Here is an 8,679-nt window from a genome sequence, read left to right as displayed (position 1 = left end):
GAAGCCAAGACTGCCAGAGTCTCCTCTGAGCAAGTCATGGTCTGCCTGCCTACTGCAGTCCTCTCAGTTGAATTCCCTGCATTATGGTTGCCTCAGCTGTAAAATGGGTATAATAATTCCTTCCGCACTGGGTTTTGGTAGGAGTCCATATAGAGGTAATTACAGGAAACTCACCGCAGAGCAATTTGACGATGTAAATCAGGGTAATCCCAGTTGTCTGGATCCTCGTCTTGGCCTTCATTTAGGGTCTGTGCTTTTGCTATAGCTTTTGGCACCTACCTTCCCTTGGTTGAATTCTTTCTCCTTGTGGAAGATGGGGACCCTCTTCTGTGACATCGAGGCTCTCACACCCAGGCTGTTGGCTGGAGGGTGACTGGTGGGAAAGTACATGGCTGAGATGGTCCCCCAGCTCTGAGATGATACCCATGATCTGGCTCATCCTGCTTCTCCATTCCCACCATAATGGTGAAGGGAGGGTCTACTCTGGGGAAAAGAGTGGAACCTGGAATATTGGGCCTGGTCCTCTTACTTGGCAGGCTCTGGCCAAATCCAAGCTCCCAAACCTGTGACTGCTCCAGGTCAGCTGTGGGATCTCAGGAGACAGGCTAATTCTGACAGGGAATCCGCTCACTGGCAATCCCAGCTCCTGCCATCAACTCAGATACTTGTGGTCTAAATAAGAAATTCTAGAAAAGAGAGGGGTGCCGAGATCCAGCTGGGCCTGGGGGGAGCTCATTGGTGGACAAGGCCCCACAGGACCTAAATCAAGACTCTGCTTCATCTCTCCTACCTTGGTGTCCTCTCTCACCAGGTGTTCTAAACATCAACCAGACGTGTCCATGTCTCCACCCCAACCTCCCTCTCAGGGGAAGGTGTGAGATTAGTAACAGCAGAAAAGACCAGCAACACCCAGGGTTGGGAAGTCCTGGGAAAGAGACCTTTTCCTACACTCTCAGCTCATCCTCAGAGGAAGGTGGTATAGCAACAGATATCAAAATTTAAAGTATGCGTACCTTTTTACACAGAAGCTTCACTTCTAGGCGTATACCTACAAAGATGTAAATATGAAGAAATTCACTTAACATTATCTTTATTAAATGAAAGTTACGATCAGCCTAAATGGCAACAGGGAAATAGCTAAGATGTCAATAATAGTGAACCGATTAAATAGTTACTAAGAAGGATACTACATCTCTGTATTCAATAACAGAAAAAATCTGGAAAAAGTGGGGGAAAATCACAGAGTAATACGTATAGTATATTCCAATATATACATATGTATGTAAAAAAGTGCACACATAATATGGACACATATAATATGCTTACAGAGGCATCTCCTAGGATGTATACCACAATACAGTATAGTAGATAGTATGTAACAGCATGCAGTATGGAACAGTATATAGTATATAATAGTATGCAGTATATAACAGTTTGCAGCATATAAATATATGACTGTATGCAGCATATAATGGTGGTACGCAGTATATAGTATGAAGCATATAATGGTATATAGCATATAACAGTATATAGTTTATAACAGTGGCAGTATACAATAGTATACAATATATAATTGTTATGCAGTATATAACAGTATGCAGCATATAGCGGTACAGACCAGTGTATAGTACATAACAGCATATAGCATGTAACTGTATACAGTGTATAACAGCATATAGCATGTAAGTGTATGCAATGTATAACAGTATATAGCACATAATAGTATACAGTGCTTAACTATATGCAGGATACAACATTATACAGTATGTAACAGCATATGGCATGTAGCAGTACGCAGAGTATAGCAGTGGGTGGTATATAATGGAATACACTATATAACAGCATACAGTATATAACAGCACATAATACCAAACAGTATACAGTATGTAACATATACCACAATGCATGTCCAAATGTTAACAGTTGTTAGTCCTCATAGGGAAACAGACTGCAGGTGATTTAAAAATTGTTCTTCTGTATTGACTTAGTTTTCTGAAAGGCAGTATGGTGTATTGGTTTAGTATCAGGCTGTGGGACCAGACTGCCAAGGTTCAAATCCCAGCTCTGCTGATTATGAGCTGTATAATCTCAGGCAAGTTGGCTTCTCTGAGCCTCAGTTTCCTCATCTATAAAATGGAGATAATAACTGTATCCACCTCATAGGGTTGTTGTGAGAATTTAAACGAGTAGTTTCTCACATACATGAAGAGTTCAATAAAAGTTACTAGACTTCATTCATCAAATATTTAGTGTACGAGACACTGCTTTATTAGTTTTTCATCTACATAATTGGAAAAAGACCCTAAGACAGCTATTTTGTTTTTTCTTTTTCTTTTCTTAAGGCAGCAGAACCTAAAGAAATAGACATACTGTGTTCATGGATTGAGAAAGCCAATATAGTGAGGATGTCATTTCTCCCCCAATTGATCTATAGAGTTAAATGCAATTTCTACCAAATTTCCAGCAAAGTTTCTTGTAGACTTAGACAAGGTTATTCTAAAATTTACATGGAAATAATCTTGAAAAAGAGGAATAAAGTGGGAGGAATCACTCTACTTGATATTAAGTCTTACTAAATAACTACCGTAATCAAGACAGTGTGCTATTGGTGAAGGGTAGACCAAAATCGATAGAGAACCCAGATATAGGCCCATGAAGGATGGCTTTTTCAACAAATGGTGCAGGAGCAATTGGCTAGCTACTGGCAAAAGAATGAACCTCAGCTTAAAACTCAGACCTTATACAAAAATTAACCCAAAATGGATTATGAGCTTAAATGTAATATGTAAAACTATAAGATTTTCAGAAAAAAAAAAAAGGGTAGATCTTTGTGATCTAGGAGTAGCAAAGAGTTCTTGGACTTGGCAATACAACACGAGCCATAAAAGGGAAAACTGATAAAGTGATCTCATCAAAATGGAAAACTTGCTCTGAGAAAGACCCTATTAAGAAGGTGAACAGGCAAACTGCAAACTAGGAGAAAAAAACTGTAAACTATATGTCCAACAAAAGACTAATATTTAGACTATATAAGGAGCTCTTAAAATTCAATAGCCAAAAAAATGCACAAAATATCCAATTATAAAATGGGTAAAAGACATGAAGATTCATTTCAGAAAACAGGATATAGAGGTGAAAAGTAAATACATGAAAAGATGTTTATCATCATTGGAAAACACAAATTAAAACACAACGAGATATCATTACATGCCTATCAGAATAGCTAAAATGACATTAGTGACATCATGGTCACATGGCTAGAAAGGGGTCTCCTGGTGTCCAGCCAGAGCTGTTCTGAAGTCAAGACTGGAAACATTCAGTCCAGAGAGTGGGCTCTGTCTGGAAGAGCCTGCCCCTGCTGCCTTGGCCACCCACAGCGTGGAGCCAGCCAGGGTCAGGCTGCCCTCAATCCAGCCAGAGGCCAGGCTCCCTGCTCTGCCTCTCTGGACAACTCAGGACAAGCTGTTTGTAAAGTCAATTTATTTTGAATTCCCAGCCCGGTAACTTAGTCCGGGATTTCATGAGAGTGAACACTTTCATTTCTTTCATCTCAGTTTCCTTTCATGCTACAGTAGTCTCCCCTTTTATCTGTGGGCATATATTCCAGGACCCTCAGTCTGAAACCTCAGAGAGTACCAAACCCTATATATACTATGTTTTCCCTATATTACACATACCTATGGTAAAATTTAATGTTTAATTAGGCATAGTAAAAGATTAACAACAATAACGAATAACAAAATAGAACAATTATAACATTATACTATAATGAGAGTTATGTGAATGTGGTCTCTTTCAAAATATCTTATTGTACAAATGTAATGCCTTTTCCATCTTAACTAAGAACTTATCACACACCGTGGCCGTAACTTTTGCAGTTTGAGGCATGACAGCAAAAGTAGCATGAATTTCTTTTTCTTTCCTCACAATTTCATGGGTAGAAGATTCGTTCTTACCATAGGTGTTAGCAACCTCAGCAAACAATTTTTTTCTTTCTGTCTTTATCGAGAACTTGTCCCTTTTCACTTACAGGCAGCACTTTATGGCTTCTCTGTGGAGTATCCACATTGCCAGCACTACTACTCTTTGGGGCCGTTATTGAGAGAAATAAGGGTTACTTGAACACCAGCTCTAGGATGCCTCGACAGCTGATCTGATAATCCACAGGGTTGCTAAGTGACTAACGGGCAGAAGCTAGACAAAGGATGATTCACATTCTGGGTGAGACAGACTGGGACTGCGAGAGATTTCATCACTCTGCTCAGAATTTAAAACTTAATAATTGTTTATATTTGGAATTTTCCATTTAGTATTTTTGGACCACGGTTGACTAGATAACTGAAACTGTGGAAAGTGAAACAGTGGATAAGGGGGGGTGACTACTGTTTTTATGAAAGAAATCATACAATTTTAAATAGTCAGATAAAAGTTCTAAAATAACCTGTTAAACTATTTTCAATTCAACACAATAATAGCAGTTCCTTATCATACGCTACCAGTGTGCCAGACCCTGTGCTAAGCACTTTGGATGTATTACCTACAACTACTTTGTGAGGAGATATTCTCTTTTTATAAACTGGGAAACAGGTTAAGAGAGGTTGAGTAACTTGCCTGAGGTCACACAGCTAGTAAGTGGCAGAATGAAGAAATGAACCTAACTATATCTCATTCCAAAGCTTCAACCCTGTGCTGCCTCCCAACAAAGCAGGATAAATGCCAATGTCACCTATTAACTCAGAATGCACATAAAGCTGAAGCAAGCACCCCGCCCCCCCACACCCGTGTCAGTGGTAAACATGTTATTCCATTGGTCAGAACTTAGTTGCATGGACCCTACCTATTTGCACAAGAGATTAGGAAATGTGGCCCCGCTGTGTACCCAGGACACAGGAATTGGTTAACACATAAAAACATCTCAGCCAAATTCACCTCCAGGAATAGTTTTCTCTTCATCTGAACTCACATACAAAGTCAACGTCAGGATGGTCTGATAGGGTGCAAATCAGCCAATCTTTGTACAATGCTGTGAACAGACAAGCCACTCCTTGTTCCTGGTAGAGCCAGGGCAAGGCACCACGTTCCCCGCAGAAATTTAGACAATGGATTTTCAGTCCCTTTTGTCCTGCATCCTTTCTTGTCCTGATGCAGAGAAGCTGTGCTGGCCAGGCTGGGCTGGAGGCTGGACGGGGCTGAAAGAAGCTCGGGTGCTGTGCTCACACAGGCTAACAGGAACCACACCCTCTCATCACCCCATCTGCCTCTGAGCTCCTTGCTCAGACTCGGCCAGGCAACATGTGTGCATAGCCTGGACCAGCTGGGCCAATCGCACCCACTGCTCACCCTGCCAGCCCAGAGCACAGACAAGTACTACCTGAGCGAAGCCCCCCGTGGTCCAAGCAGAGAGTCCACAAGTTCTGTGCTGCTGCCTTCCCTGCCTTGGCCTTTCAGGCCGGCCAAGTCAGCCTATTTTGTAGACAACTCATCTCTCAGAGACATCAGGAATTTGCACTAATTCAATTAAGCAATTAGCCTATCAAGCGGCAGGAAATGCTTGGACTCTACGCTGTTGAAGGGAGCAGGACTACAACAGAGCGTCTGTTGTTTGGTCTTTAAAAGGCAGTTAGGAGCTCGCCCACGATCGTGCCAGTCTCCCTGCAAGGCTGTACACCAGAAACAATGACCTGTCTTTGAAGATTATCTGGTTCATATATTTTATTGGATGTGCTGTGGGTAGTGCTGGGAGCCAAGAAACCAAGCTTGAGGGCTGGCTCAGCCATGGACTTTTTGTGACTCTGGACAAATCCTATTTGAGCCCTGGGCCTCAGTTTCCTCACCTGTGAAACGGGAATGAGTAATGTCTGGTCTTCCCACCTTGCAAGGTTGTTATGCAGGTAATTTGGGGGCGGGGGAGGTTATAAAAGGCAGTAAACATACACAGATGGAAGTCTCAGAGTCACGATTGTCCTTGTGGCATACTGTTGGATGAATGACCCAACAACTGTCCTCATCCTTTCTTCCTTGCCACAGTCAGCTCTCAAGGCTAACAAGGCAGCACCTCATTTTCTTAGCCTCTGGGGAGTGCAGTTAGGGTGGTCACGTGATAGATTCTGGCCAATGAACATAAGGCAAGTGTGCGGGCGGCTCCTAGGAGGACTTCAGCTCTCTTGATTGCAAACAACAACAGCAGACGGGACTGACCCGACCCTCCTTCCTTCCTGCTTCCTTCCACCTTGAATTCTGAAGCGATACCAGAAGACCATGAAGGGACTTAGGGCCTATCCCAATCAGGTCCGGCCGCACTTTAATTACCTCTGCCAAGACCTTATCCCAAATAAGGTCACATTCAGAGGCTCCCGGTAGACATGAATTTTGGGAGGATGCTATTTAACCCACTGCAATCCCTCACCCCCCAAATCTAATCCATCAGCAAGTTCTATTCACTTCACCTCCTAAATGCGTTCCAGACCTGGCCACTTACCACCATAGGGATTCAACCACCTGCTCCAAGGCCCCATCAGGCCATACTTGCCTCTACACCAGGCTTCCAATGGACCTTGCTGCTCGTACAACTCTCTTAGGCTGGGAAGGCAGATGGGGGTCCTCAGTCCTGCTTCAGTGCAAGGTACATGCTTCTTTATGGCTCATAGTTCTAGAGTGTGTGATGTCCTCTGTCCCCCACGCAGCCCCAGGCCATGTGACTCCCATGGCCCTGTCATGAGTGTCAACAGCAGCCTTGAGAGCACTGCAGCTGGGATCCCACTGGGCTGGACCCACCTGTTCTTTCAGAGAGAGCTGGGCAGGTGTCCCCTAGATGCATGCACACCTGGCTGCCTTGTCGGGGTGGACTTGATCTGGATTGTGCGGGGGAGGTAGAGTGGGAAGGTGTCTCCAGGTCTCCTCTGCCTGGAGCCTCAACAAGAGAGATAAGTAGCCACACGCCCTCCGGGGGTCCCTGATGGATGCCTCCCTCTTCTCAAAACTGACCAGGTTCCTGGGCTCCATGGGATTTCTTCTGTGCCCTGCCGGTGGCAAATGTCCTGGAAACTTGCTGTTGGGGCAAGGCTTTGAAGAAACCAAGAGTCCTAACCAGTCACAGGTGATTCAGAGGTGAGAACCAGCTGGCAAGCGTGAGGAGAGTCTTTGCAACCAGGCTCATGGGTCGATTGAGGCCAGCAAGTGGTGATTAAAGCACCTGCTGTCTGCCTGGCACTGTGGGTTTGTGGCTTGGTGGGGGCAGGGCAGGGAAGTGCCAACGTGTCCCTGCAGAGGAATGAGGAGGCATCTGTGGTGGGGTGGGTGGATCCGAACCTGATGCAGGCAAAATCTCAGACAGCAAGAGTGCACCCACTCTCAACCCACAACAGGCCCCTGCAGCCCCCAGATCATAGGAACCTGACAATGTGTTGGATGGGGAACAGGCCCTGCTCCGTTGCTAAGGATGTTCCTGCCTGGAGGCAGAGGACTGTCAGGGATGACTTTGGGAGTTCTAACCTGAGGAGTCTGTGATTCTACAAGTAGACTGGGTCTCTTTTTCCTCCATCTTCCCCCTGTCTTCCTCGGACGAGGGGCTCGTGGAGGTATCTGGGGCTCATTCTTAGAAAGAAATAATATTAAGCAGTTTCTATTTAAGACAGAAATACTTTCATAAGGGATCTTTCAAAATTTTCAGTTTGATGACTATTTAAGGAAACAGCAAACAGCCCCCACAAACACAGCTTAGAGCAGGAGGCCTCTTCCAGTAAGACCAAATGCCAACCAGAGGGCTCTGGAGGTCACCCAGCTTCCTGGAGCACCCTGGCTAGTGGATCTCAGGATGGACCCCAGCACCCTGGAGAGATGAGGTGGGGGTGGATCAGGGGACGGCCTACAGCCCAGCCAGTGGCTTATGAGGTAATTTACTCCAATGTCTCAATGATTTTTTTTTTAATGAAGCGGCTCAAAACATCTGCAATCTGTATGCCATCCCATCAATGGTCTAATACACTTTGGATTATACTTGGAATTGAGCATGTTTGGAGCACTTACCTTGAATTTGGAAAATTGAACATCCTTAGGACCACTATTTCCCTCATTATCTTTGGTAATTTTGTAGAATGAGAAATATCTAACTCCAAGAGGGGCCCTCCTTTCTACCCCTCCATCCACCAAGTATCTCCTACATTACTGAAGAGCTAAAGTTTGAGCTGTAGTTGAAGGTGAAAAGAAGCTTTCCAGAAAGACAAGGAGGAGAATGTTCTGTGCAAAGGTGCCTTGGAGTCACCAAGCATGGTCTACCCAGGATCCAGCAGTTAATTCTGCACGAACGGCGCACAGGGAGCCTGTGGAGTGGCAGGGGTTTGCGGCAGTGCTCAGGGTCAGACCGTGCAGGGTCTTGTAAGCTACACCAAGTTCAAACGTAATCCTGGTGTATACAAGGGTTCTTGAAATGACTTAAGAAGGAAATGAGCTTCTGAAGTCAACATTTTATGAGAATTTTTAATCCTCCACCTAGGAGCACATATACAATGGTCCCCTTTCTCCAAGGACTTAAAATGCTTCTTGGATCGAAGCTAGACTGTGACTGTCCCAATGGCAAAGGATATCTCACCAATCCCCCATGGGGGGAAAGCCTCTATCTGACTCTGTCGCTGGCAGAACCTAGCATGACGGGTGGTTCGTTTAAGCAGATGTCACAGAGAC

General features: G+C 44.5%; 1 long non-coding RNA gene across 1 annotated transcript; it reads right to left on the bottom strand.

Annotated features, from left to right (window-relative positions):
- Positions 1-208: 208 nt before the first annotated feature.
- Positions 209-5,432, bottom strand: LOC135322981 (uncharacterized). Its single transcript, XR_010384043.1, has 3 exons — positions 5,372-5,432; positions 1,014-1,048; positions 209-373 (listed from the first exon to the last, which is right to left on the bottom strand). It is a non-coding gene; the product is annotated as an uncharacterized LOC135322981 (long non-coding RNA).
- Between the last annotated feature and the right edge of the window lie 3,247 nt (positions 5,433-8,679).

This window comes from Camelus dromedarius, chromosome 15, assembly GCF_036321535.1.
Source record: "Camelus dromedarius isolate mCamDro1 chromosome 15, mCamDro1.pat, whole genome shotgun sequence".
Classification (NCBI taxonomy): domain Eukaryota; kingdom Metazoa; phylum Chordata; class Mammalia; order Artiodactyla; family Camelidae; genus Camelus; species Camelus dromedarius.
The sequence above is the reverse complement of the archived record's forward strand: the minus strand, read 5'-3'. Positions and strand labels throughout refer to the sequence as shown.